Below are 6,756 nucleotides of genomic sequence, written 5' to 3'. Positions count from 1 at the left end.
AATTGAATCAACATTTATTTTGCATGTTAATATTTTTATCCTCAAATCCAATTTATTAAATTTTATTTTTCAAGTCTTATTATTTTAATTCACGTGAAAGAGAAAGCCATACGAGTCTCTTGGGAAAAACGATACTTGGTCTTACCATTTATATTACTTGTACGATTTGGTATACTTGCTAATCCGTCAACAGTTATTGAAGTGCTTTATATTTTGATTTGCAAGTGATAATATTTGTGAGACAAGAATGAAGAAATTGTTGACAACACAAACTCTATATCAAACTGGTTTTTGATGATGACAACACACTGCTTAATAACAGTACATAAGTTCCAGTGTTACATGTTCAGCTGATATACTATACTGTTTATCAGAGGAAGTTCTCAGAAGCTAGAGTTCAAAGTTCCCTTGTTTGCTCTTGTGAATAGGAGAAGCTCGCGAATCGTTGGTCGATTGCCGGAGCGGTTCTCTTCGAGTTGGCTGAGTGTTCTTCTTCCGGTTTGTTCGTCGAAGGAAGGTTTATATTTATCAGTTCTTTTTTCACTGTCTATTGTAATCTGTGAAATATTTTTCAGTAGAACTATTAATCACTCTTTACAGTGATCAACGACTGAACGTAGATTCTGTTTAATCGAACCAGTATAAAAATACTTGTGTGGTTTTCTGTTCCCTACACTATTTACTGTTTGCGCATATCAACTGTTTGATAAATTTTCTGAAAGAAAATTGATTTTAAAAAAGGACCAACTTATTTTAAAAAGTGACTGAACACGTTTTCCGCTTACTGTAAGTTTAATTCCACTGCGTTATACTTTTCAAACCATACCCCGCTGGTACCGACAATTGGTATCAGAGCTTGCTTTGATAGTTTTTCAAAATTTGCGAAAATGGCTGGTCACAACCAAAACCTTGTATATGCCGAGGGTGCTTCTATTAACAGACCACCACTTTTTACTGGTGATAACTATGCCTTCTAGAAAGTCAGAATGGAAATTTTTATGGAGGCATCTAGGAAGCTGTACAAAATGGTTCTTATATTCCTAAGAGCACAGTTGATGGTGTAGAAGTAGAAAAACCATATTTTAATTGGACTGCTGAAGAAGATAGACGAGCTTAGTTTGATATTAAAGCTCGCAATATTATTTCATCTGCTATTGTACTTGATGAATTCTATAGAATTTCAGTGTGTAAGACAACACAGGAAATGTGGGAAGTTCTCAAGGTCACTCACGAAGGAACAGAGGATGTAAAACGCACAAGGAAGAACACTTTCATTCAGGAATATGAGATGTTCAGAATGCAACCTAGAGAAACAATTTCTTATGTTCAAAAGCGTTTCATTCACATTGTGAACCACTGATGAGTCGATATTTTATTGATTTCACTTAGTTTATTGTGCTAGAATTAATCAGGGAATTGTGCTTAATTGTCCGGTATTTTTCCGTTTTTCTAGTTATGCTTAATTTGACCGGAAATTCTAATTTTAATTAATTTGAATTTTCTGAGCTAATTATTTGCATTATTATTTTCAGGGAAAATTTTGGAAACACAATTTGGAGCATTGGGAAGGAGACAAAAATAAATTCAAGACTCTCAAATTAAACATCTAAAATTTTAGTTGTATTGTAATTTAAGTGTTTAAACTTTTTGGATAAACTTTTGCACATTGGGCCATTAAATTTTGTGATGGACCCAATAGTCTAAGACACTTGTCAACCTAGGGTTTCCTTTAGGGTGGACCCCACCCTTACATGGGATGACACTAGGCCCTAGGGAAAAGGGTGGAGTCGTCACATTGCAAGGAGGCATTCTCGGCATTGAAGGTGCTAGGAGCTGAAACGTTTTTCGGATTGGAAGGAATGTAATTCACGGTTTTTGTTCCCATGGGTTGAATGAAAAACATTTCTTTTTTTTTTTATTTTATTTTGTGCAATGCTATAACATTTTTTTTTCGGAGCTTTGCATTGATCGGAAACGGTGCAGCAAAGTTCCCAAGGAAGAGCTCCCAACACGTTAAGCTACTTTAATTTAGGGTGCAACACATTGTAGCCAAGTTCCTTTTCTTTGCATTTACTTTTTCTTACATGATGCCACATCATACTGCAATGGAAGTTAGAAAGGGCGTTTAACAAGTTTTTTTTTGCTGAATGAAAATGTTTGTGGGGTCCGGTGAGGCGATGCTTGTGGTTTCAATTTATTTTGAAGAATGAAGAGTAGATTAGGTGATTGATGGAGAGCTTACAACACCTTTAATTCATTCTGTCGGCTGCTGCTTTTTTTTTTTTTAAAAAAACATATTTTTTTTGGCTTTGATTAAATGAAATGTAGAATAGGTTGGAGTTGGTGTCAGTTTTTCTTGGTGCTGCTGTAACGTGTTTATTTAGTAGTTTTTTTTCATTTCTTCTAAGTGATGTGATGGAGGTTGATTCATTGGGAGGTAGGTGCACATGCCACGGCTAGAGCATTTGTTTTATCACATTTGAAAGGTTCACTTTCTTTGCTTGAAGGCTTGAGCTGTCACGGTGTTCAAATGAAGAGTACCTTAATTTCATTTACTGCCACCTAGGAAAGCATTTACTTTTCTTTTGGAGAAAGACACATGATGGGCGTCATTGTGGTAGGAGATGTCACGGCAGTCATTTGGTTGCAATTGATGTGTTTTTTTTTATTCTACAAGCTTGTGCTTTTCAATTGGTTCAACGGTTTTGCAAGGTTTTAATTCTGCTGCATCTAATTTGTTAACGCCCCTTTGCATATTTTTATTTATTCAAGCTGCAGATTTTATTTCGTTTTAGATGCACACAAGCTAGCATTTGTTTTTTTTTTTTTAGAAAAGAGAAGTGGTGCACTTGGCTTATGTCCAACAAGGGAGGTCACGGCTGAGGGTTTTATTCAGAAGTTTTTACAATTTTAATTTCTTTTGGTAGATTTAATTGAGTGTTAGAATGTTAATTAATTTAATTGTGTTTGGATAATTTATCTATTGTAGTGTTCAATTTACTTTTTCCGTTCACTATGTTGTCTATTTTGTTTGGTTTCTTTACCTTCTTGCATTTCCAATTCCCTCACTTGATTTAGAGATAGTTGGGTGATGGGATGTCGCGGCCCATACAAATTTGATTGCAATTTAGAAATGCAGTATAGACTAGGAAGTGACTCCTAGGTCATCTCACAAGGACCAACTGCGGTTCAGAATTAGGTCTAACATAGTGGGGAGGGGGGGTTGAAATCTTGTTTATGGATGCGGAAAAATTAAAATGAAATTAAATTAAAACATATATGTAAAAACGTAAATAAATTTGATTAAAACGAAATTAAATGCAACAACACATTTCACCATGCATGAAAATGAAATTAAAACAGTAAAAACGAAACTGCTACCGTAAATACGAAAATTCACGCTGGAACTGGACAGCTCTGACCTTTGCTCAATGTTTTACCCATAACGTTTTCTACAGAGCTCTAAATGAGATGGGTTTTTTTTTCCTGGAAAATAGACTCAAATATCTTTCATGTGACATATAAAATGTAGCATTTGGACCTCTGGCGTGGTTGCAGTTATTTTTTTAAAATCGAGTCCAGAGAGTGAAAATGCTAAACCCAATACTAGAGCAAACAAATATCTAGCACAGTTAAAATTATTAATATGCATCACAAAATTAAAAACATGAAACCCAACTCAACAAACTATGTGAAATTAAATTAAAGCACAAGAAAATAAAAAGACAAATTTATCTAACTACTCACGTGACCACATGTGTTTCTAGCAAAGGAATTTAAAAAAAATTTGCTTTTCTTCCAACAAAGTCAATCAACGCTGCAACTCCTTTTACAAGGGACAAATTCATCCTTTCATGCTTAAAGAAATATGACACCCGAATGAAGATTAAAAAAAATTAAATTTCCATATAAACTAACGCTGGACTTGAGCTCTCCAAACATTCAATTAAAATTCACTACAGCGTTTTCAATAGATGCAGTGAATGTATGCGTGTGATAAATGTGTGCAACACTCTAAATGAATCAGCAACAAAATCATCTAGCTACTTCTTCCTAGAAAATAAATAAAGATGGACCACATAGGTTACTGGAAGTGACGTTCAGCTAGGAAATTAAAAGGCTTAATGATGAATTCTCCAAAGAAAAGAAGAACGCTGCTGCTTCAAAAGAAAGGTTAAAATCCTAAAATAAATTAAAGTGAATGATTTCTTCTCCAGCGTGTGCGTCGCTTTCTCTACTCCAAACACAACCAAGTGTCTCCCAAATTCCAATTGAATTAAATTGAAAATGTAACGTGCTCAAATAATTCAGCGTGCTACACCTAATAATGAAGTGTATTTCTAAGCATTCAAAGGCAAAAAGAAATTCCCTATAAAACCAAGTAAATGAGTGGCAGCAGGACATTTATTTTCAACCATCATCTAAGAAGATAAACATTGTTCAAAGAAGAGAATTTGCTATCCACCAAAAAACCGTTCTAGCAGCTCCTCCAGAAAATTGCCGAGAGAATGTCTTAAAAACGTTGCAGCCCCTTAAATACCACGTTCCAGACCAGCCAAAATGTTTTCCAGAAAAGTGAGTGACGGTTGGTCACAATCCCTAGGACATGTGTCCTAAAATTGGGGTGGGGTCCACCCTAAAAACCCTAGGGTAGGTGTCCTACAAGTTTGGGCCCTTCACAATTTTTTAACAATGGCCCAATGCGCAAAGGTTTGTCCAAAAAGTTTAAACAGTTAAAATTACAATACAACTAAAATTTAAAATGTCTAATTTGAGAGTCTTGAATTTATTTTGTGTCCTTCCCAATGCTCCAAATTGTATCTCCAAAATTTTCCTGAAAATAATAATGCAAATAATTAGCTCAAAAAATCCAAATTAATTAAAATTAGAATTTCCGGTCAAATTAAGCACAATTAGCAGAAACGGGAAAATACCGGACAATTAAGCACAATCCCTGATTAATTCTAGCACAATAAACTAAGTGAAATCAATAAAATATTGACTCATCATTGGGTCTCAATGTAGAATCGTTCGGTCATCTGTAGGACCGTTTGGTCTTCCTGCTTTATCCATTTATTTCAATGTTTTCAAGTATGTTTGGTTTAATTTAATTTCTAGTTTTAATTTAGTTTGATTCTCATCTCAACCACATCTCAACCACTTTATACTGCATTCCTAATATGCAATTAAATTTGTATGGGCTACGACACCCATCAAATTTTGGCACCGTTGCCGGGGACCAACGATTTGGTTTTAGGTCTTTTGTTGTGTTAGTGTGTGTTGTTTTGTCTTGTGTTGTGAGTGTGATGTTTTGTTTTGTGTGTGTGTTATTGTGTGTGCGTGTCGCATGTTTAGTTGTGTTGTGTTGAGTTTTAGGGTGTTTAGTTAGTCTATTTTAGGTTTATTTCTTTTAGCATTTTTTGTGTGTTTAGGTTTTTATCATTTTGTTATTTTGTGCATTTAGTTGTTGTTTCTGGAAATTTAAAGTCTGCAAATAGTGGTTTCCCTCCATATTATGCTTTTGTATGTTTGGTATAATCCTTGTTTGAAGTGGAAGTCCAGGTCTGAGACAGGTTTTGCACGAGAATAGAGGAGATGACAAATTTTGTAGACTTGATGTATGAGTTGATCAAGAGGCTTCCCAAGTTCCATGGGCTGGCACATGAAAATCCACACAAGCACCTAAAGGAGTTTAGTTGGGTGTGCTCATCCATGAGGCCTGCTAGTGTTTCAGAGGAGGAAATGCGGATGAAAGTGTTTCGAATGTCGCTTCAAGGTGCTACAAGAGACTGGCTCCTAGACCAACGATATCGTCCTTTTGATAGCTGGCAGGAAACACAGTAAGGATTCCTCAACAAGTTCTTCCCAATAGGAAAGGTAAGCAACACCGGGAGGGAGATTACTGCTATTGCACAGTTTAAAGAACTAAGCCTAGCTGAATATTGGGAGCGATCCAATGGGCTCTGCTCAGCTTGTCCGAATCACCAGATCCCAGAGCATTTGCTCTTGCTTTACTTCTATGAAGGGCTCCTGGACAATGAAAGGATATTTGTGGATGCAGTTGTTGGTGGATCTTTTCTACACACAACTCCAACAGAGGCAAGGAAGTTGTTCTGCAAGCTGGCTGGTGAAAACCCAATTGAGGGTGCAAAGGAAGTGATGGCAACCCCTAAAGGGACTTCCCATCCAAAGAAGCATCGACTACACTAAGACTATGAAAGGGAAGTTGATTGAGAACTTCTAAAGTCTTAGCATGTTTCTCTCTAAACTAAATAAACTTTACGTTGTTTTGTAGGACATTAATAAAGGTTGGAAAGCATGCCTATGCATCTTAGGAAGGCTGCCAAGAAGGACAACCAAGGAATCACAAAAGGCAGCCAGATGGCGCCCCNGCGCCCCCTCTTCAGGGCGCCCAAGCGCGCGACACTGCAGAGGCTTCATCTTCTTCATCAAGTTGCTGAGCTGGCAACTGTAGCTTGCACCCCAAGCTTCCCAAGTTGTGTAGCTTCTCCAGCAAGCTTCTTTTACACTTAGAGTAGCTTGCACAGTACGTTTTAGAAGCTCTCCTTCATCTATAATTAGAGAGCTTCATCACTTGTAATAACAACTTGAATTGGAGTAATGAAATGCTGTTAAATTCTCAGCTATCCTCTCAAGTTCAAACTTGTGCCTTGTTATCTTGCACCTCCTCTAGCTCCTTTCCCCTTTGGAAAGCCTACTGAGTTAGAATTCTACCAAAACACTCATCCAAACACC

This window comes from Vigna radiata, unplaced genomic scaffold, assembly GCF_000741045.1.
Source record: "Vigna radiata var. radiata cultivar VC1973A unplaced genomic scaffold, Vradiata_ver6 scaffold_341, whole genome shotgun sequence".
Classification (NCBI taxonomy): Eukaryota; Viridiplantae; Streptophyta; class Magnoliopsida; order Fabales; family Fabaceae; genus Vigna; species Vigna radiata.
Note: the sequence above shows the minus strand (reverse complement) of the source record.